The 23503-nt window shown below is 42.5% G+C and overlaps 2 long non-coding RNA genes across 3 annotated transcripts in view; both read left to right on the top strand.

Moving 5' to 3' along the window:
- LOC123394228 overlaps positions 1-11929 on the top strand; it is a 31282-nt gene extending 19353 nt beyond the window's left edge. Inside the window, exons 3-5 of one of the 2 annotated variants that reach the window (XR_006608961.1) lie at positions 3057-3198; positions 9728-9916; positions 10021-11929. This is a non-coding gene — a long non-coding RNA (uncharacterized LOC123394228). The remainder of the gene's footprint in view (positions 1-3056; positions 3199-9727; positions 9917-10020) is intronic. The other variant, XR_006608962.1, reaches the window with a different exon arrangement.
- Positions 11930-12183: 254 nt separating this feature from the next.
- On the top strand, positions 12184-22940 carry LOC123394227. Its single transcript, XR_006608960.1, has 3 exons — positions 12184-13418; positions 15579-15782; positions 22686-22940. It is a non-coding gene; the product is annotated as an uncharacterized LOC123394227 (long non-coding RNA).
- The last annotated feature ends 563 nt before the right edge of the window (positions 22941-23503 follow it).

The raw sequence follows: 23503 nt of genomic DNA, 5'->3' as shown, positions 1-23503 counted from the left end.
GGGGGTGTGAGGAAGTTGCCTCGTGCAGCATCCAGAGGGGAACTTAGATGGGGAGGGTTCCAGGGAGTAAATGCCCATGGGTAGGAAGCATCTTCAGGCAGACGAATGTCAGAGGGTGTCCTCATGGATGGGGAGGCACCCTTTCTCCCTGAAGCTGCCCACGAGTGGAGGTTTGCCTGCTGGGGACATAACTAAATCATTGGGGTTTAGCCTCCTAAGCTGTTAATTTATGAAGATGTGGTCAAGACCTTGTCTCACTGCTTTTTAAAGAGAAGTAAATTAAACTGTTGTTTGGGATGGTGTTGTCTTCCAAAGGCTCATTCAGAGTCAGTGGCAGAGCTGCTGTGGGCTTTCCAACTTGTCTTGAAAGCCTGGTCCAGGCAAGGGTGAGGGATATTCCCATCTCTTGGGGTCTCTTGCCCTCTCTGTTTATGGCAGAACGTGGTTTTGTGACTGGTAAATGAACAGGCATCCTGTGCAGATCCTTCAGCTCTTCGTGTGGCTGCAGTAGAGGAAATTCCCATTCACTGGGCACAGACTGTGGCTGGACGGGCGGTGTGGCGGGGCTCTCACTGAGCATTCTCCTTTCACGTAATCCCTGACCAGACATGAGTTTTGTGGTGTTGCCACTTTCCTGCTGGCCAGGAGGGAAGTTGAGGCCCAGGAAAGTTACACTTTCTCGCTGTGGTAAGCGGCAGAGCCATGTCAGCCGGTCCAGGCCCTGGCTTTCAGGTCTGTTTGCTGTGAGCATTTCCTCTTGTGTTTCCAGCTTTTGGCCTGTTTGACCTATCAAACTATTGATGGTGTATTGATAATTCTAATACTCTCGACATTGTGAGAGATTAGCTCTTCACTTTGTGCTAGAAATGTTTCTTGCTGTATTTTTCTTTTAATTAAAAAAAAAAGTCAAAGTCCCACGTTTCTGCCCATTTGAATCTCTCTGAGTCTCCCTGTTGTGAAGTGGTTGGGTTTGGGGATTTCTAGGGCAGGGGCCTAGTTGGTGGTGGCTTTGCCTGGAGGAGCCCATGGCTCAGGACTTAGAGGGGGACTGGAGCAGTGTGAACTGTGGCCTGAAAATGTGTTCGTGTGTGCTGAGGTGGTGCCCAGATTCTTTTGGAGGATGAACTGAGGTTTTGATCAGTAGGTTAGAGAAACTCTTGATGGAATAACACTGATAATTTTGTTTTTGTATTCAATCCTAATTTTGTGTTTTCGTTTTCGTGTAGTGCAGTGTGCTCTATGTTCTAAGAAAAAATTGGCAATCAATTCATACAGTATCATGATTTAATAATCCTTTCTAACTCACTGGGTCATATTTCAGGTTTTTATATGTAGTTTTTACATCTGTAGTTCTGTTTCTGAACTCTGCATTTTGATTCATTCCTTCATTTTTAAATTTCTTATTTTAAAGATTTTATTTATTTGAGAGAGAGAGAGAGAGAGAATGAGCTAGGAGCAGGGGCAGAGGGAGAAGGAAAGGGAGACTCCTCACTGAGCAGGGAGCCTGATGTGGGTCTCATATCCCAGGTCTCTGAGATCAGGACCTGACCCAAAGGCAGATGCTTAACAGACTGAGCTACCCAGGTGCCGCCACATTCCTTCATATTTTTATTTTTACTCCAGTGCTGCACTGTTTGGCTGGTTGCTTCAGTTTCTGGGAGGGAGGGAGATGACCCCCTCCCCTGTTCTTCTAACAAGTTTGCTTTTGCTGCGTTGACTGGAGAAGGGCCAGGCTTCCTGAAGATGAGTAGGATGATTCAGTGACACCCAAAAGGCAGTGGCTATCATTGTTCCCACTGTGCTTCAACAACTTCACCCACTGACTCTTTGATGATGGCAGCCACCAGCAAATCTTCTGCAGAGGACTGCTGCCTTGGGATGCTTTTCTTGTGGTGCTGGACTTCATTCCCCCTGGCAGCCAGTACAGCTAGGATTAGAACCTAGGAAAAGTCCCATTAGAACCCAAGAAAGTGGGGTGCCTGGGTGGCTTAATCGATTGTCTGCCTTTGGCTCAGTTCATGGTCTTAGGGTCCTGAGATCAAACCCTGCACTAGTGTCCGTGCTGGCTGTGGAGCCTACTTAAAATCAAACAATCAGAAATCAGCCCAAGAAAGTACCCTCCTTTGTGTTGGTCTATACTGTGGATCAGATTTTTTTTCTTTTTTTCTTTTTTTTTTTCTTTTTTCTTTTTTTTTTTTCTTTCTTTTTTTTAAGATTATTTATTTGTCAGTGAGAGAGCACAAGCAGGGGGAGGGAGCAACAGGCAGAGGGTGAGGCAGGCTTCTGGTTGGGTAAGGAGTCTGATGCCAGACTTGATCCCAGGACCCTGTGATCATGACCTGAGTCATGTTAGGCTGCTGCCTAACAGACTGAGCCAACCAGGCATCCCCCAGGATCAGACTTCAATAACCCTACCAGATTTCTTTAGCTTTGACATTTTAAAGGACAATGAAAGCTAGCTAAACCTACACCAGGATTCTGCATCTGCTGGGGCTGTGCTGTCCGGGCCTATGTGCCTCCTGTTCTTCTAACCCCATCAATTCCACCCATGTTTTAGCCAGAGAACTGTAGGCAGGTGTGGGTGTGTCACTGAAAGCTTTGACTCATCATTCATATCTTTATTGTAAGCTTATAATCTTTATTTTTTTTTTTTTTTGGGTAAGATTTTATTGATTTGTTTGTTTATGAGAAATGAATGGGGAGCAGAGGCAGAGGGAGAAGCAGACTCCCTGCTGAGCAGGAAGTCTGACATAGGGCAAGATCCCAGGATTATGACCTGAGCCCAATGCAGATGCTTAACCGACTGAGCCACCTAGGCGCCTCTTTATTTTTCCTTTATTGATTATCTGCCTTTCTGAGGCAGCGTTCTACCTGGGTTTTCATAACTCCACACTAAGGTATTCTTCCACTAGTGTGGCCTATTTTGAGGTAATTCCTATACATTTTGGCTATGCTGCTAAATGATGCTATGATCTTGGACTCTTTTTTTTTTTTTTATACCTCTCTGAGCCTTGGTTTCCTCTGTGCTAATGGGGATAATATACCCTCTCTTGCAGATGTGTGGAGGGCCATGGCTGACTTGGATGCAGTTGGAGTCATCTCACGGCACATGGAATACACAATTTATCTTGCTTCCTGTCTTGATAACGACATCTTGGTTTTCATGCTGTCTTAGAACAAGTAGAACTTGACTTACATGTAAGTTGTGAATTCACATACTTTTGACAGAGGTGTTATTTTAGTTTAGTTTAGTTTAGTTTAAAGCAGGCTCCACACCCAGTGCAGAGCCCAGTGTGGAACTCAAACTCACCACCGTGAGATCAAGACCCGAGCTGAGATCAAGAGTTGGCTGCTCAACCAGCCTAGTCACCCTTCTGTTTATCATTTTTCAAAAAATGTGACAAGTAACACTTTTTCTGCCTGGACCTGTCCTCACACCTGCTATGCTGGCCTGGGGGCCAGACGTGTAACTGGTGTGGTGCTGGTGATGATGAGCAAGACAATTGTTAAGTCTTTTTACCCTAATTGCTGTTGTCCTATTATTTCCCTTTTTTTTTTTTTTAAGATTTTATTTTATATCGTGGTGATATATACAAAAACTGTTGCTTCTGGTCCTGCATTAAAACTTGAATATGTAGGGCATTTTTCAAGGATTCATCCCTGGAGATACAGTATTTGTTTTTCTCTGTCTGACTTATTTTGCTTAGCACAATACCCTCTAGGTACATCCATACTGTTGTAAATATCAGGATCTCATCCTTTTTGATGGCTGAGTAATATACCATTGTGTGTATGTACCACTTCGTCTTCTGTTGCCGGACACTTGGGCTGCTTCCATACCTCGGCTATGGAAAAAAAAAAATGCTGCAGTAGGCTTAGGGGTGCCTCTGTGCTTTCAGAATGTTGAGTCTGATGTGTCAACTGCCACAACAGTCGTGGCAACTCAGGAAGGGAGCCGGGTCCAGGAGGTAAGAGGAGGAGTGCAGCTTTAGGCAATCTGAGTTGAGGTGTCTGTGGGACCCGCAGGTGTAGGTTCTGGTTGGACAGTCAAAATGTAGGGATGGGTGCTTGGGGGAAGAGAGATGCAATCATGCTGTTGCCAAGGGATATATTCCTTGTAGAGAGAGTGACAGTTAAGGATTTAGGGTAATTCCTTCTTTTCTTGGGCAGATAAAGGGGAAGAATAAAGGAGTAGTGGATGGAAGGGGAGGGACGTGGCTTTGATGCCAGGAAGGCATTTTTGCACAGATGTCTAGAGAAGAGAGATTTCAAGGAATGAAATGTCAGCAATGTTCGATGATGTGGAAAGTTGCAAAGCAGCTTGATTAGGGGGTGGGGGTAGATCGAGGAGGTTGTCACTGAGTACTGAAAAAAAATGGGAGGTGAGTCGTGGAGTCCTAAGCCAGACAGAGAGATAGAGTGACTGGGCGTGAGACCATGGACGTCACACACAAGAATAGCCTTTTAGAAAGTTTGATGGTAAAGACACAGACGATCATAACTCCAGACATAGCTTGGACAAGGGTGGGTTTTACAGGCTGTGTTTACCTATTTGCAGGTTGACTGAAGGGAGATGACAGATGGTGCATGCTGCTGGGTGTTGTGGGTTGAGATGGGATCAGGTATACAGAAAAGCACACAGAGAGGAGTGTATGGATGCACTGACTGCTTCTGTAGAACGCGAGGCCAACATTAGGCATGGAGGGAATGGAACGTGGCTCAAGGAGATGTGCAGTCTCAGATACAGACCACATGGCTCAGAGTCTTACAGGGCTCTCCTTGCCTCTGCGTGGCCCTTCTCACAGGGTTTAAGTTTTGAACAGTCCTTTTGTTGCTCTGGGTTTGGGGTGTGACTGGAGAGACAGAGCAGAGAGCAAGGGCTGAGGAAAGACCAAGAGGGCAGGAACTCACAGAGGGGAGTCTACTACCCTCTCTGCCTTCCCTGGTATGGGCTCTCTCCTGATCTGGATGGACGGATGACCTGCCATTACTTCTTTTAAAAATGCATTTGGCTTTACCCTGCCAGAAAGCAACACATGTTTATTGAAGAATAGTGGGAAACCCCAGAGAAACTGAAGGAAGAAAATAAGCACTCAGCTGAAGACAACCATTCAAAAGTTCTGGCACCTTTTCCTCCCAACTTTCACTGAAGTTGAACAGATAAATGTATATATATGAAGTGATTTCTGGGAAAGACCAAAAAAAAAAAAAAAAAAAAGATACCAACAACAAGAAAACAAAAAAAAGAGAACAAAGCAGAAGAAAAAAACGGTGTTCATTTTCTTCCTGAGGCTGCCCTTCCTCCGTACTGCTACTTGGTTTTACTACCTGCTTTTCTCCCTGGGCTTTCTTGACAAAACATGGTTCCACTACTTTTACCTTCTTCAAAGTGTTTGACAGAGTCGTTTGCTTTCAACATGGAGTTTGAGCAAAATGGACTATTGTTTTAAAATATTCTATCATGTGTGCTGTAATATCTCATCCTGGACATGATACAAATGCTATGATAAAAAGAGGAGATGCTTTTAAAGTGATCACCAGAGTTGTGAAATTCATTGGCATGATCCTTCTTTTTTTTTTTTTAAGATTTTATTTATTTATTTGACAGACAGAGATCACAAGTAGGCAGAGAGGCAGGCAGAGAGAGGAGGAAGCAGGCTCCCTGCAGAGCAGAAAGCCCGATGCGGGGCTCGATCCCAGGACCCTGGGATCATGACCTGAGCTGAGGGCAGAGGCTTAACCCACTGAGCCACCCAGGCGCCCCGAAATGATCCTTCTTTTGAGGGTCATAATTCGTTTAATTTTTTTCTGCTCCAGCTTAACCTTCGCAGTCTTCAGTTGTTATGTGCATTAGACACAGTATTAGCAGTAGTGGCAGTAAAACTACTCCTGTCACCCTTTACAGGTACCATTTTACTACCATCGCCTTACCACTGTAGCAGCTTTAAACCCTGTTCCCACCCTGTTCATTCCTTTAAATGCCTTTTCTCTCTGGCTTTCCTTAAAACCTTTTCTTAGTTTTTGGTGTTCTATAGCTTTACCACAAAATGTTTAATTGAAGATTTCTCATCTTGCTTGGTATCTGTGCATTTCCTGTATTTCTGGATTTATCATTTCTGTAATATCCTCAGCTGTTTTCTTCTGAAATGTTGACTCTGTCCTTCTGCTGTACTTCCCAGAATTCTTATTTAAACCTCCCGTCTGTTGTTTGTGTCTCTCAAGCTGGCGTTCATCCTCTTCTCCTGCCTCCTTGTGTTGCATTCTGGGGAATGTCTTCACTTCTTGGTGCAGTGTTGTGAAGTCCTTCATTCGGGGCTCATCTACTGCCCCACCATTCTGGTGTGTTTTCTGTTGTGTTTTACGTCTCAGTGATTTTTGGTCCCTGTTTAACTTCCTTCAGTTCCATGTTCACACTTGGCCTGTTGCTTTTGATAGGCTCTTGATCCTTCTTCATTTTTAAACCCCTTTTGTGTTCTTAAACAATTAACATGTAATATTTTCTATTCTGTATCTGATCATTCCAGTGTCTGAAGTCTTCATTTTCCCTCAGTCTTCTGTCTCTCACAGTGGCCTCATTTCTTGCATGCTCTGTGAAGGGATTTTGAGACCAGATTTATTGGAACATAGATGTAATCTCTTTTAATTCTGTTTTTTGGTGGTTTTTTGGTTTGTTTGTTTTTTTCCTGGAGGGTTTGTCTTTCCTTTGCCAGGAGGCTGGGAGTGTTCTTAGTTGGGATCACTTTGGTCCCATTTGAGGGTCCTGGTTTATTAAGGAAATCTCAGGTTCAGTTCCCCCAACTTACCATGTGGTGGGAACGGGGTCTGGAGGGCACAGGCCTGTAGAGATCCTGCAGTGAAAATGGCATTTGTTCTCTGGCACCCTGATTTGTTTCTCTTGAACTTGTTGCTTACAGATCAGGTTTTGGCTCACTTGTTTCTGCCACCTCCCTCTTCCTGCTTTTTTTCCTACCGTTTTCTAAGTCCTTTGTTAGTTTTCCGATGTCCTCTAAAGCCCAGAAATGTTTTGTGAATTCCATTTGCCATCACTAATTGCAAGTCTCATCCTGCAGCAGGAAGGCCAGAGCCAGACACTGTAATGCTCTACCTCCCACAGAGGAGATTTTAATACCCTCTCCTCGTGTTCAGAAATTCTAGATTGGAGATGGAGTTATGGATACATTACCATCTACAGAGGATTAGTTGCCTATATAATAGAAACAAGTATGCATTATTCTAATCTTCCTAAAACTTCCATTTTGCATAATAAATATGAATGAATAAGGAACCCGCATTACTTTAGTTTATGCAGATGTTCTCTTTCTGTCTCTGGCTTTAGATGTTAGGTTGTAATTTGTATGGTTCATTCTGAAAATTGGGTAACTTCATTCTTTTTTTCTACATGTTGGTGCCATATAAAGTGATGATTTATGGAGATTCAGAGGTAAATATTTATCAACATCTAAATAATTGGGGAAGGCTTCCTTTACAAAAGGTAGAATTATTAAGATCTGTTTAATCACAGAAGGGATATCCTGTAAAGCTAGCCCATAAATAAAAAGTGGATCAGAAGAAAGCAGAGAGAGGAGAGAATTTGGAAGGAGCACGTGTAGGGACACCTACTGCCTATCCCTGTAAGTCAGGGGCAATCCGGAAGGGAAACCTTGTTAAAGGAGGCAGTAGTGTTTAGATGTAATGAGCTACTGGAAACCTCACAGTGTTCTGGTGAAGCAAGTGGTGTGCAATCAATTCCGCCAGCCCAGTTGAAGTTGTGGCTTCAGGCAGCAAGCGAGCAGGCCTTTCTGTCTGCCTTTATCTCCAGTGGGAGCGACTTGTCCTCCTTGAAGTCAGCCTCCAGACATCTTTTCCTGTCGCTACACATCTGTGCATCACTGAGAATTTCTGCGGTTGCTGCTTCATGGAGATGTTTGTCAGTTTTGGGTTTTGTTTGTTTTGTTTTGTTTTTTTTACCGAGGTTCACTTGCTAACTTTTCTCTTCTCTTAAAAAAGTATATTTAATCTAGGGGTGCCTAGGTGGCTCAGTGGGTTAAAGCCTCTGCCTTTGGCTTGGCTCGAAGGCATGATCCCAGGGTCCTGGGATTGAGCCCCACATCAGGCTCTCTGCTCAGCAGGGAGCCTGCTTCCCTTCCTCTCTCTCTGCCTGCCTCTCTGCCTATTTGTGATCTCTGTCTGCCAAATAAATAAATAAAATCTTTAAAAAATATATGTGTTTAATCTAGGGGCACCTGGGTGGCTACGTGGGTGGGTTAAGCCTGTCTCTTCAGCTCAGGTTATGATCTCAGGGTCCTGGGATTGAGTCCTGCATCAGCAGGGAGCCCTCTTCCTCCTCCTCTCTCTCTCTCTCTCTCTTTCTCTCTCTCTCTGCCTCTCTGCCTACTTGTAATCTCTCTCTGTCAAATAAATAAGTAAGTAAATAAATCTTTTAAAAATATATATATAATCTCTTCCAGGAAGAGATTATGCTGAGTGAAATAAGTCAAGCAGAGAGAGTCAATTATCATATGGTTTCACTTATTTGTGGAGCATTACAAATAGCATGGCGGACAAGGGGAGATGGAGAGAAGGGAGTTGAGGGAAACTGGAAGGGGAGGTGAACCATGACAGACTATGGACTCTGAAAAATAACCTGAGGGTTTTGAAGGGGTAGGGGTTGGGAGGTTGGGGGAACTAGGTGGTGGGTATTAGAGAGGGCACGGATTGCATGGAGCACTGGGTGTGGTGCAAAAACAACGAATACTGTTACACTGAAAAAAAATATATATATATATATTTCATCTATCATTACCATGTATTTCAAATGGTAGTGGGGGATGATGGTGTGGGACCCCATGAAGTGAATTTACACTGCCATCTTGACAATATAAGTGTCGTACACAGCCGTCCTGTGTCCCCTTTCCTTCTGAAATGGATTCTCTCTTCCCAGCTGTTATCAATAGAAGACAGGGGTCTTTGTTCTTGTAGGTGACTTGTCCAAGATCGCACAGCTTTCGAGGTTTAACCTTTGGTCTGATTGTAGGACCCATTTTCTTTAACTCAGTGCCATGCAACCTACCATGTAGGAGTCTCAATACTCTCCTGCTTTTGAAGCTGTACTCCACAGGCCACGTCTACCAGTGCATATCTATTCTTGTCTAGTTCACTCATTTATTGCACACATTTACTGGATGCCAGCTATGTGTTTCAGGCACCTTTCTAGGTGCTGGAGATATGGCAGTGAGCAAGTCAAACACAACCCCCTGCCCTCATTGAGCATGTTCCATTTCCTACTACTGGAAGCATCCACCAGGAACAATGGACTTATGCCAGAAGTCCAGCAATGATATGAGTTCCAGAAATTTCTGAATGGTTCTTTGTGGAAGTGATGATTTGGCGGCAGCCCTCGAGGTAGCTACCTGCACAGGCAAAAAAAAAAAAAAAAAAAAAAAAGGAGGGCTGGTGTAGAAATGCCTGATGAATGGGCTTCAAGGTCAAATAACTGAGCCAGGTCTTTAAGGTCTTATTTAGCTCTGAGATTTTTCAAGAACTTTCCATGATACATATGCATATTATAGAAAAAACCCTATTCAAAGCACACTGTAAATTTGGAGGACGATTGTCTTTGCATTATTTTTGTGATTAAATGACAGTTGATGATACAGGCACTGTTGTAAGTCACTTATCCCTGTGCCAGCACTTTGTGGTAAATTCTTTTATCATCCTTATTTTTCAGAGGTAGAGACTGATGCAAAGGGAGAAGTTTGGTGGTTCTCCACTGGCCACAGCTAAGCTAGCAAAAAGCAAAAAGCAGAGCCTGCATTGGAACCAGGCACTGTGGCTCCAGACCCCAACTCTTCACCCTTGGGCTTCTTGCAGCACGCCTGCTTCCTTGTCACTAAGAACTTGGTGCAGGAGTTTAACGGTACCTTTAACTTCTAGTTTTTCTTTCTCAGAACTGAATCTGCATTGCAGTGCATCTCTGCATAAACACGTGTTTAATTTTGTCACCTTTATTTTTGTTTTTAGGTAAGATCTGAAGAAGTCAATCTGTTTCTTCTGTGGCTTCAAGCACTTCAGACAAACTTTGCAGAAGAGCAGGTGCTGATTTTTGCTTGCCTCGTGCCTGGTTTCCCAGCGATCATGTCATCCAGAGGGACCTGCATGGTGGACACACTCATCAGTCCTAGCCCTGGTGTGGCGGATGGTGAGGAACATTTTAGCCAGCCTTACAGGTTGAAATGACGCTGGAAGTTCTCTTGAGGGATTCCTCAGCTTGTCATGATCCTGAATAGAACCCTTTATTTCGTAGATGGGTTTGGAGGAGGAATTATCCCCTGCTCTTGTTCACAGTAATGTCTTACAGACATTAGAATAGAAAGAATCAGAGCCTTTTTTATATGCAATGAGGACGGGAGACATTTACTGAAGTGGTGGAAACAGGAATGGAAGGGAGGACTCAGATGCTGGAAACAGCAGGAAGTGGAGACACATCATGTATCTGGAGTGTTTTCTTGGCTGTGAATGAAATTTAAATCTGCCATCCAAAACTACTGTTTATTGTCCTCAGCATGATTATTTCACGAGTGGACATTCATCTGCTCACCCAGCTGTGTATTTTCATGCCACATTCATGGAAAGGCAGTAGCTGCTTCCTGGGAAAGTCATGGCAACCATCTGTGTCCCATGAGTTTTTAAGGAACTTGCCAGTTAGGACCAATGATTGATTAATGCACATCACTTTATTGCCCAAAGACAGGTATTTGATCCTTAGGCTGACCGAAGCAGAATTTGGCAGAGAGAAGAATAGTTTAGGGGGAGAGGTGGCTTCGTGGGACTTTGTACCGTATTTCCAACCCCTTGATGCTCACTGGCCTGGAGTGTAGTGTGAGCAGGTTCCAAAGGAGGGGCAGATGTATTTTAATGAAGGCCATTTTTTAAAAACCCTTTGAACGTTGGTGAAAGAACTCCTTTTTTTCCCCACTCTGGAGCAAAGATATATCCACAAGAATCACTCCACTCTTGCCAGCCATATCAGGGGAAAGGATCGCTGAGGACCAAACATGCTTTTTCCTTCAAGTACTATTGAACTGTATGGTTATTCAGGTAAAAGCAAAATCTTGGATAATTCAGGAATGGACTTTCTCTTGATAGGAAAGAGGAAACATTGCTTATTTTCTCCCAGCTCATCCATATTTTGTATGTTTGCTTGTTTGTTTGTTTGTTTGTTTGTTTTTTGAGTTGACTCTTTATGATATTTCAATAGAACTTGAATATGTGCTATATCACATCAGCAAAGACCTGGCATACATAATATTTTGTGTGAGAGTGTATGTCAAGGAAACATTTCAGTTCTCCCATCTGCTTTCATATTACCATATTCACACAGAACACTTCACTTCTAACACTGAGGCTGAGGCTGTGGATTTTTCCCTCACCAGGCAACTCTGCAACACCAGCTGGGTGTCCTGTAGTTTCACTCAGCTTTGACACTGTCTGCCTTGATATGGCATCTGATCCCACAGGTTAAGGGCTCAGTCCCGTGAGACTGTTCCATCACATTCAGGTGCCAGTCACAAGTAGGAGGGGCCCAGGTTACCCACAACTTCTCTACAACTTGGCTACAAATCAGAGGTTCCTTCAGCTCCTCCTCCGGTTCAACTGAGTGGCTCGCAGAACTCTGGGAAACATTTGTTTTCATTTACAATTTATGAAAGGTATGATAAAGGATACAGATGAACAGTCAGATGCAGAGACACAAAGGGCACAGTCTGGGAGGGTCGCAAGCACAGGAATGTATTCCTGTGGAGCTGGGTTTCATCCCCCTCCTGGTACCTGGATATGTTTACTTACCTGGAAGTTTCCTGAAACCCCTGCTTTGAGGATTTTTTTTTAAAAGATTTTATTTATTTATCAGAGAGAGAGAGAGGGGGAGAGAGCGAGCACAGGCAGAGGCAGAGGGAGAAGCAGGCTCCCTGCTGAGCAAGGAGCCCGATGTGGGACTCGATCCCAGGACGCTGGGATCATGACCTGAGCCGAAGGCAGCTGCTTAACCAACTGAGCCACCCAGGCGTCCCTGCTATGAGGATTTTTATGGAGGCTTCCTTACATAGATGTGCTCTGCTTTTAGCCCCCTCCCCTCTCTGGGGGAATGTAGGGGTTGGGGTGGGGGGTGCCGAAGATTCCGAAGATTCTAAATTCTAATCATGGTGTGGTCTTCCTGGTGATGTGTCCCCACTGAGGAGCCATCTGGGAGCCCACCCAGAGTTGTGTTATTAGAACAAAATATTAAACTCAAAATGGATGAAAGACCTCAATGTAAGATAGGAATTCTTGCCAGTTTTCTTAAGGTGATTCTTTCTCTCTGCTATCCCTCAAGATTCTGTCCTTGCCTCCCTTCCTGACTGCACTGTCCTATTGGGCAATCTTGCCTAATGGGCAGGTGGAAGGGACCAGTAGGGTCAAAATGCACAGCTTCTAGAAGACAAAGGGATACTCCAATCTGCTCTCAGGACTTTGGAGTCTTTGTGTTTTTGGTGCTGGCGAAAGGAAATGAGAGAGGAGAGCAGACAAGAAAGAATGCTAAGTCATTAGAGAGAACTGGTGGGATAAAATACAGGCATGATGAGTAGAATGAGTTTAAAAACATGATACCATTGGGTGATTTTTTTTTTAATACTCAGTAAGAATATTTTTAACAAAGTGAACCATTTAGTTTTGAAATATTCATTCTTAGCATGTTTTGAGTTTTAAGATAGGATTACATTACATGATTGTCAACATTATTTGTCACCATGACTTTTTTTTTTTAAATTTCGGATAGGAATTTTAATAAGATAGCATTTTATTTCAGTAGACATTTAAGTTAAAATTTAAATGTATATATGTTCTTTCCCACATATTATCCAAAGGCTACAAATTAGAGTGGAAGAATAAGGAGAATCAAGATACTTGTTTTAAAGTTCTTTTTACACTGTTTTAAAAATATTGTCTTCCTCATTTATTTCCATCATTTACCATGTTAGCAAAATCTACAAACTTGTACTTGGTAAGTACTGATTGGGCTGGGTATAGAGGATGTCCACAGGGAAGCTGCCATTCTCTTTCAAAGTGGCCTTTGTTTATTTTTAAGCAAAATAGTCACTTTATTCTTATATTTAATGGTAACTTTATTGTAAGAGGTTTAAAGTTTCCTAATAAATGATTTTACCTATTTGTACAAACTATTTATTTGTACCTCAGGAAGACTGTGGCTCCTAAATTAATTCAACATGTGTCATGATTCTTCTTGGTATAATTATATTTAAAATTAAGTTTTAAAATTTTAATTTTTTATTGAAACTGTTTATTGAAGGCAGTGTTTATTTTCTCAGGCAAAGATGGTGAAATAAACATTCTTGTTGAAGCCTTCTCTTAACGGTGTTGAGGTATGGTGACCCCAGACCCCAGACCTTGCCCAGTGGTGAGGCAGACCATCCCAGGCCATGCAACTGCCCAGAGTAGCCCTTCCTTATATCCTGGATCATTCATCCACTAGGTGCTACTTACAGCTTCTTATGGAGGGGCCAATATTTGGGCAACTGTGCAACCTAAGGGCAGTAAGCTCCAGAAAGGAAGGAAACATGAGGGAATTTCTAGTTTCACTGCTCAGGGTTTTTTGGATGTTTGTTTGTTTGTTTGTTTTCCCCTATGAAAAATGAAGGCTCACAGGACAGAAGTATCCCTTTGATTGGTGCTGGGGTGGGGAAGCAAATTTTCTTCTCCCTATTATTGGAAAGCAGGCAAAATTAGTTAAAGTGAATAATCAGAAACAATTTGGGAGGGAAAGAGATCACAACAGGCATTAATCCATGTGGTGAATGTGGACTACTAATTCAGTTGTCTTTGGGTGTTTACTTACATACACACAAATGTGCATGCTTGGATCAGGGGAAAACAGCAGAAACTTGATGCCTTTTGAAATATGTGGAAGTACTAACCTTTAGAGGTACCGGGCTGTGTATTTGTTAGCTATCTGTATATGGGTATTTTTTTCAGAACTTGTTTCTGATTTGATAAATAGTCTATATTCACTGTGGAAAACATAGTATACTTTAATATATTGAAATTAAAGTTCTTTATTGAGAACTTGTCTGCCTCATGCAAGTGCCTCCAGGTATATAAAAGGTGGGAGGTCGGGGTACCAGGTGGTGGGTATTATAGAGGGCACGGATTGCATGGAGCACTGGGTGTGGTACAAAAACAATGAATACTGTTATGCTGAAAATAAAAAAAAAAAGAAAGTCAGTAAGAGAGCTGGACATACAGCAAGTAGTAGCTCAAGTCCAATACCATGTAACTTTTTGTATTGATTATGAAATTTAAAGAAGGAGAAAGGGACTTTTTTTTTATTATTCTATTTCTTTTCAGTGTTCCAGAATTCATTGTTTATGTACCACACCCAGTGCTTCATGCAATAGGTGCCCTCCATAATACCCATCACCAGGCTCACCCAACCCCCTACCTGCCTCCCTTCTAAAGCCCTCAGTTTGCTTCTCAGAGTCCACAGTCTCTCTCATGGTTTGTCTCCCCCACCAATTTCCCTCAACTCACTTCTCCCCTCCATCTCCCAATGTCCTCTGTGTTACTCCTTATGGTCCAGAAGTAAGAAACCATATGGTAATTGACTCTGGTGACTTATTTCACTCAGCATAATCTCTTCCAGTCCAGTTCATGTTGATACAAAAGTTGGGTATTCATTCTTTCTGATGGAGGCATAATAATCCATATTGTATATGGACCACATCTTTATCCATTCATCCATTGAAGGGCATCTTGGTTCTTTCCACACTTCAGTGACTTTGGCCATTGCTGCTATGAACATTGGTGTACAGATGTGCCCTTCTTTTCACTACATCTGTATCTTCTTGGCATATACAGAGTGCAGTTGCAGGGTCATAGGGCAGCTCCATTTTAATTTTTTTGAGGAATTTCCACACTGTTTCCCAATGTGTCTGCACCAAGAAAGGGACTTGTTATTAATTCTGTGGAGCTGGTCAAGTCTGATACTCAAAGATGAATTCTTTCAGACATAAAGTAGTTTATACTGATTCTATTCTTCAGATTCATCTACAAGGAAAAGGCTATATAAAAACTAAAGTCCCATGGATTTGATTAGGGTAGTATTGGATGTTAAAGTACCTGAAATGATGAAGAATGTCTGTACATTCTTCTAGATTTGTTTCAGTCCTAAAATATTAAATTAGTTATAATGTATGTGAAAATATCCTTACTATTAGAATTGCTTATCCTTTCTCAAATTTTTTAGTGGCTTAGTACTTAGTACTTCCACCGCTGTATGCCATAGCTGTAATAAGCAAGCAGTAACAGGAGCCACCATCCCACCTTTGTCAGGTCACAAGGCAGAATCAGAAACAAGTCTACCAAAAAATGTCATCCCTAATAATTTCTGGTACTTTAATTTTAAAGTTTTAGTTGATATTCATCCAACCAAATATATAGCTGAGGTATATGTTTGTGAGAAATTGAACTGTTTAGGGTGGTGGGTTACACTCACTCCCCTAATCATGTATTCTGTTTCCTTCCAGACATCCCCCATTTGAGACCAGCGCCAGTGTATGTACATTACTACCACTCAAGACAATGAAAACATTTATAGTATAAAAATTCCATACATGGCAATTCACATTGTTTTTATTAAATGGATTATAAATTTCTTTTTGGAAAAAAAGTATCTAGCTATAATCCAAAGCACTCAAAATCGAGTTGCTGTACTGCCCCAAATCATACAGGTATGTCATTCCTCTTTTTCTTATATTTTACATAGGTAAAAATACACTAACACATACCAAAGTAATTGACTCATAGGGGTTTTGGTTCCTAAAGGATGCTGGTTCTAGGGATTATGTTTATGGGTGGGCTCTCTCTCTGTTGCTGAGGTGTCAGAGGGACTTCTGAGGTAGCACTTGCCATGCTCTGCTGACATTGCCATGACAAGGTGATCTTGGGGGCCAGGGAGATGTTCTGAGAACATGGTGTTGTGTGCAGTCTCCTGGACCCTCTCATTTTCCTTCCTTTGCTCAAGAGCCAGTGACATCAGAGCACAAGACCAGGGGCCTGTGTTGCCTTCACCCATCCCCAGCACCAGGCAGGCCCTCAAGAATCATGTAGGTGGGCTGTGGGAATGACCTATTCGACTGCCAAGTGCGTTTTGGCATCTCAGGGGGAGCAGTGGAAGAGCATCTCAGGATTTTGAGGTGCCATGATGGAATGCCTGGAAGAAAAGGCAGACTCTCTTTTGAAGGCTTTCAGTGAAGACCTCTTTCTGTGTGGGGCCCATGGTATAACTTCCCTCTCTTGTGGTCCTTGGTCATAGAGAAATGGGCTTTCCCAGCAGGTTGAGTTGCTTAGAGACTTTGTGCTGTGTAGGGAAGGACAACTTGGGGAGGTTTGAGAGGGGCTGCTTCATGGCAGGGGCCTGCTTTTATGCACAAAGCATGGTCCCCTTAGAGCAGGTTCGCTGATGCCCCAGAGTTCCCAAAAGTGTGACTAGGCCTGAGCTGCAAGAGTTCACACACCTGAGTGGCAGGTAGCATCTTGGTGGAGGAGCACCAAACTGAGGTCCAGAGCACGTGTCCTCATTGATTAAGAACTGACTACAGAGCTAGAGAAACTTACTGTCAAGAAGTCTGAGGGGGATACAGTTACAGTAAAGAGCAGCAAAATACTTACTGAAGATTTTGAAAGGGAGCTTTGGGGTGCGTGGATGGCTCAGTTGGTTAAATGTCTGCCAGAGATCAAACCCTGTGGTGGGGGGTGGGGAGTCCCTGCTAAGTGGGGAGTCTGCTTCTCCCTCTCCTTTTCCCTCTGCCACTCTTCCTGTCTGTGCTCACTTTCTCTCTGTCTCTCTGTGTCAAATAAATTTTATAAATCTTTTTTAAAACATAAAAATACAAGAAAGATTTGAAACTTAAGTTCACTAGTTGTAACATGTAATAGGAACCCTGTAAACAGTAATAATCACTGCTGAGAACAAAATTGATTTTTTTTTTAAGATTTTATTTATTTGGCAGAGAGAGATCCCAAGTAGGCAGAAAGGCAAGCAGAGAGAGAGGAGGAAGCAGGCTCCCCACCGAGCAGTGAGCCCAATGCAGGACTCGATCCCAGGACCCTGAGATCATGACCTGAGCTGAAGGCAGTGGCTTAACCCACTGAGCCACCCAGGTGCCCCACAAAATTGATTTTCCAAAGGAATATCCCAGAACACTGAGGAAAATTTCAAAGAGATGGAAATGAGAAATGAAAAAGTAAGATCTGAGGTCAGGTCCAAATCTACCTTGCAAGTACCCTGAGGACAAAAGGAGAAAATAACAGAAGTTATAAAATGAACTAATGCAGCATTTACTTGAGCTGAAAAAAACAGTCATGCCTTCAGTTCATAAAGCCCAAGTCCCAGGGAGAATTATCTGAACAGACTCAAACCAAAACAGACATAAACCTATTTGACTTTCAGGGACTAAGAAAAATATTGTCAGAGTTCCAAACAGAAACCACCAGTTCCTTCTAGAAAATGAGACAGAGTATCATTGAATATTGACTTTAAGCTCTATCCCTCAGAGCTGAAAGAACTCTCTTTCTTAGAACTCTTGCTTCCTATCACATATGTAAGCAGATGTCAGATTGATTAACCTTGTAAATTGGTTTAAGTTCTAACTCTACAAACAAAATGATAAAGAATTTGGAGAGAATCTAGGGGCATGTAAAAATTTGGGAAGTGGTAGACTACCTTAGGTAGAGATAAGACTCACAGACCATAGAAGAAATGACATGCCACTTTATTTTAAAAATTTGAAAAAGATTTGTATATCAAAAAAGAGTAAAGCTGCATGTGGGCAACAGGCTGTGAAAAGCATCTGTAACATCAGCTGTTCAAGGAGTTCATGTCTCTGACGTGCCTACAAATTGAGAAGAAGACAAACAGTCCGATTGAAAAACAGACCAAATGAGAGGAAGGAGAAGTTCATGGAAAAGGAAACAGAAATGACCCTGGATTTCATAGTGAGCCAGGGAACACCATTAGTTCTGGACCATGTTGAGAGACCTTTATTCACTCACCCTGTAGACAAAAACTAAAAATCATCAGGTAGACAAAAATTTGCATGAAATCATATATAAGAAACTCAGCCCCACTCTTTGATAAATTTTACAGTCTATCTTGTGTGATTGTTCAGTCAATTCAAAACAATCTGTTTAGAGACTCTGTTCCCTACTTGGTTACAAATTTTCAGGGAACCATCACTGTATTCATTGAGAATAAGTTCCTCATTCTTGAAAAATACATTTGAGTGATGAAAAATAGCAAGAATAGTGGAATAACCACAAATTCAAGGTTCTAGTTTTCCCCCGCCCTTAGTTGGAAAGGACACGTTTCACACATGTGAGTCATCTACTTTTATTATCTGGCTTTCTTAGTTTCCGCAAAGTCTGACGTCCTGAATCAGTTTGGATGGTTGTCTCATCCTAACTCAAACTGTCTTAAAGATTAAAAAAAACAAAAACAAACAACAACAACAACAAAAAAAAAACCTTGAATCTCATGAAGAAGCAGCTCATGGCAGGGCTTGCAGAGAATGTGTTTTATTCACGCTGTCTCCATGATTTTCTCCATTTTTCCCTACTCTGCCCTTTCCCTCTGGCCAGTTTGTCTTCCACCCCCTGCTGCCCACAGTGGGGGCACTGCTTTCTTTGTTCACATTCAGAGACAACCCAGATATTTCTGTAAAGCCCTTCCCGTTTGTGTGTGTGGGACAACCTAGGTTACTGTCTCTTGTACAACAGTAACAAGGCACTGACTGTCATGCAGCTGGCTGTGTGAATGGCCCAGGAGGAACATGACTGGCTTCCATGACAGAACCCTTCCCTGTAGTGTGGATGGGGCCAGCTTCCTGTGAGTCACCTGTGCTGCAGTGGAGGAGGCACACAGTGCACTGGGGTTCAGGGAGGGGGGGGGAGGGAGGAAGGATGCTGGCAGTCAACTCTCCAGACCCAGTACTACCACACCCTGAAGATAGTCCTACCTAGAAATTGTCCCTGCCATTGTACAGACTCAACATGTCTCAGTGAGTTTTTCTAGTAGTTTTTTTAGTGCCACTGTAGCAAATGACAAATTCTCAGTGGCTTGAAACAACACAAATTGATTATCTTGCAGTTCTGGAGGTCAGAAGTTCAAAAATCAGTCTCAGTGTGGTAAAATCAGGGTGTTAACAGCCTGTGTTCCTTCTGGAGGCTCTAGAGGAGAATCCACTTTCTTGCCTTGTCCTGCTTCTAAAGCTGCCTGCATTCCCTGACTTGTGGCCCTTCATTGCACCACCTTTTATCCCTCTGTTTCCAACTTCACATTGCCTTCTGATTCTGATCCTCCTGTCTCCTTATGGATTCTCATGATTACATTGGGACCACCGAGGTAATCCAGGATAATCTCTCCCCCCTCACACCTTAATTTAATCATGCTTGCTAAATCCCATTTGCCAGGTAAGGTAAAGTACTCAGAGCTTCTTGGGCTCAGGATATGGTCATCTTTGGGGCAGTCGCTATTCAGCTGATCAGTTGCCTCCTGTGCTCCCTTTTATGCCTCACACCTCATCTCACATGTGTCTGCATTGCAAATGAGAAATGCAGCAATTTAAACCATTGAATATTAGATTTTGGAGATAGTTGCGGGAATAAAAGCACATATAATTTTATTTGTGTCCTAAAAGTTTTTGTTTGGAATTTTAAATTTTATCTAATTGTCCCTAGGTAAATTAAATATGATTCAATCAGTTGATCTGAAAAATCTTTTCAAATAGTATACCGCTGTTGTAAAGGCCCTTCAAAACAGTATTTTGAGTGCTGTTTCCAAATGAAGTTTACACTTTCACCCTTATCACTGTATTAAAGGTCATGTTGGGGGTGCCTGGGTGGCTCAGTTGGTTGGACGACTGCCTTCGGCTCAGGTCATGATCCTGGAGTCCCAGGATCGAGTCCCACATCAGGCTCCCAGCTCCATGGGAAGTCTGCTTCTCCCTCTGACCTTCTCCTCACTCATGTTCTCTCTCACTGTCTCTCTTTCAAATAAATAAATAAAAATTCTTTAAAAAAATAAATAAAATAAAATAAAGGTCATGTTGGAGGGTTTTGTGTGTGTGTGTGTGCTTTTTTCCAAAGTGAACTTGCTTCTCTGTCTAAAACTAATACCTCTAACAGTATTTTTCACCAGGGAGGAGAGGAATTAGTGTACCTTCTAGACTAAGTTTTCTTTCCACGTGAAGAGTCTGTTAGGACTAATATTCATGGGAGAAGGAAAAGACAGTAGCTCTTACACCCCATATACTATGTTGACAACAGCAGTATAAGCCTGACCAAAGCTGTACATCTTGGTGCATCATTTCAGCTGAAACGTGTTCAGTGAAGTATGATTTATTCCTTAGTAATTCATTTTTGTGTGAGATAAAAGTACATCAACAGAAATTAGGGAAAGCAGAGTGGTAATTTTAAAATTTCATCAGTGACTGTTTTTTTACCAGTTCTATAAGCACATTAATTGATATTAAAACCCATAAAAGTTCATTTGGGAATAAAAAAGAAAGTTTGAGGTGGTATTGATTTTTTTAATGATATTTGAATTTATGTGTATGATTACGCTTAGTTACACTTTGATTGAGTCCGAATGTGCCCTTAACAATAATCCATGGGCTCTGGGTTTCCTGAAATTGTATGTCATGGGGTGAACAGTTAGAAAAAGTGAATCCCACAAATTGACAACCCTATGGGGGTTTATATATTACACAAACACATTTGTTTGTTGACTGCCACTCCAGTACATTCTGTGTCCTAGAGCTCTACCCACGTGGTGCAGGGCTGCCCCCATCTGTGCTGGAGAATCATGACGGGGCATTCAGTGGCCTTAGGCATCCCCACAGAGCTGCAGTTGCATCCTCTCATTTCCCACCTAGTTTGTGGGCATCCCCCTTTAGCTTGACCCTGACAGTGGACAGGTCTCAGTATGAGCTGTCTGTGGGAAGAAACAAGATGTTGGGGGGGGCAGCGGTAGTTGTTGATGGGAAGTTTTAAGTGTCAGGTTGTATCTTGCAATTTTCCGAACCCTGGAAGTGCAGGCCTGGGCCAACCTGGTATGTCTGTTTCACCGACCAAATCTTCCTCATGTGCCCAGGAAGTGAAACCATATTTGCATTTGCCACCAGAATCAACTAATACTAAATAATAGTTGAGAATTCCAGCTTGATTATAGTGAGTGGAAAATAGACCTCTCTCTGGTTAATTCTTACATATGATTTTACTGTTCATCTTCATAAAAGGGATAAGAAATGAGGAAACGTGGATTATCAGTTTGTTTTCACTCTCATCACTCACTGCAGTTATAATTTTCAAAATACCAAGATGTTTTTCGAAAGTAGTTTTTTTTTTTTTTTTTTTTTTGTGGAGGGAGTAGGGACTAAGACTAAGGAAAGCATTGTTCTATCAAGAGAAGTCGTTTTCAATTTATGGTATGATGGGAAATCCATCTCGTATGTCCTATTTGGATAACAGAGCTCACTTTTAATTTTTTTTAAACTTCCTTTGATTTTTAAATTGAAGTATAGCTGACCCACAATGTTGCATTAGTTTCAGATATAAAACAACAAGATTTGACAAGTCTGTATGTTATGCTGCGCTCGCCGTACTGTACCACCAACCATATTCCCTATGCTGTGCCTTTCGTCCTGCAACTTATTAATTTTGTAACTGGAAGCCTGTTATCTCCCACTGTATTTCACGCATTTTGCCTGTCCACCCGCTGCCTCCTCTTTGGAAACGATCAATTTGTTCTCTGTAGTTATGGGTCTCTTTCTGTTTTTCTGTGTGTTCAGAGAACTTTTTAAGATAACTTGGTGCCTTTAAACATATTCCTTGATTTACATTATTTTGGATACGTATTTGCCATGTTACCCAATTAGTTATGTAATGACTTCAAAGTTTGGGGGCTTAAAACAACCCTTTTGTCATATTACATATGTTTTGGGGGTCAGAAATTAGGGCAGGATCTCATGGGGCAATTTTTATGCTTAATACGGCATTAACTGAGGTCAGTGGGTGGTGGCCTTCAGCAGGTGGCTGCTTGGTCTAGAGGATCCAGGATGACTTTATGCACATGCCTGTCACTTTGATGGGTACAGTTGGGAGATGAGGCTCAGATGGCCCTCCACCTCCGTGCAGTCTTCGTAACAAGGTTGTTGGACTTCTTTCCTGTCCACTCAGAGCTCCAATAGCAAATGTTCCAAGAGAGGGGTTCCTTTTGGACTTGGGCCTGAAACTGACACGTTTCTTTCACTGTTTAACACAGTCACATAGCCCATGTGAATCAAAGGGAATGGGGAGTCATAGGATTTGTGATCATGTTTTAACGTGCTACATATGTTCATATGTGCATTTTTTCCCGTTTCTCTGACCTGTGGGAAAATGGAAGTTATCGATCAAAGAGTCACAGGTTATCAAGCTGTACGAGAGACTTCAGACTTAATCCAACCTCCATACTTTATAGATTAAAGAATATATATGTAGGTGCACATGTACATCTCCATATCAGTTATTATATATACACTTGTATATCACTAAAAATGGTATCTGTGGATCAGCCAATTCTTCTATTTTCATAGGAATGAAAAGGACTCGTCATTCCCCGGCAAATCTGAAGAAAGAAGCCAGAGCAAGAGTAAGGGAGAAAGAGAGTGAGAGGAGCATCTGATGGGATAGGATTTCTTACAAAAGGACTCCTGAAATGACCAGGGAAAACAGACCAACAGAAAAGGGCAGACTTTGACCAAGCGGTGCTCAACGACGTGAATATCCACATGGAACAGAAGAGGTTTTAACGCTATTCCCTACTGATGTAGCCTACATACTAAAGAGGACATCAGCAGTTTTCTGAAGATACAATAGAAAACCATTTTGAGGACCTGGGGGCGGTGGCAGAGATGAGTGGAACAGAACACCAAAAACAGGAAGCCCAAGAAAGCTTGGGTGCGGCTTCCAGTGGGCGACGAGAGAAGAATTAGGCTGCAAAAGACTGGGAGCAGGGGACAACAGTCGAAAAGGATGGCTGCCAGGAGCAACTCCACAGTCTCACTTTTATTGGATAGAAAACAATAGCCAATAGAAGGATTGAGGAAGGTCAAATGTTAATCCCATCTTGCTGACAAGCAAGAAGGCGGATAAAGTTTATAGTGAAACAAGCACTTTGAAAGAACTCTTCTAACTAACAACGGGCACTTCTGGGAAGAGAAAGGCTCGATGGCAGATAAGGGAGGCAGGCGGTTTTCATTCCACCCTGAGCTAACCTGGTGTTCCCGGGTGCTCCGCTTTCCTGAAGCGGGAGGCATTCCGCCCTGGGCCGGCCGGGCTTCCAGCCAGCGCAGCTTCTGTGAGGGGGCTGCGTTCCGCCATGAGCAAGCGAGGTATCCCCCGCTGCCCAGCT

This window comes from Mustela putorius, unplaced genomic scaffold, assembly GCF_011764305.1.
Source record: "Mustela putorius furo isolate JIRA1106 unplaced genomic scaffold, ASM1176430v1.1 tig00002057_pilon_pilon_pilon, whole genome shotgun sequence".
In the NCBI taxonomy this organism is placed as follows: Eukaryota; Metazoa; Chordata; class Mammalia; order Carnivora; family Mustelidae; genus Mustela; species Mustela putorius.
The sequence above is the reverse complement of the archived record's forward strand: the minus strand, read 5'-3'. Positions and strand labels throughout refer to the sequence as shown.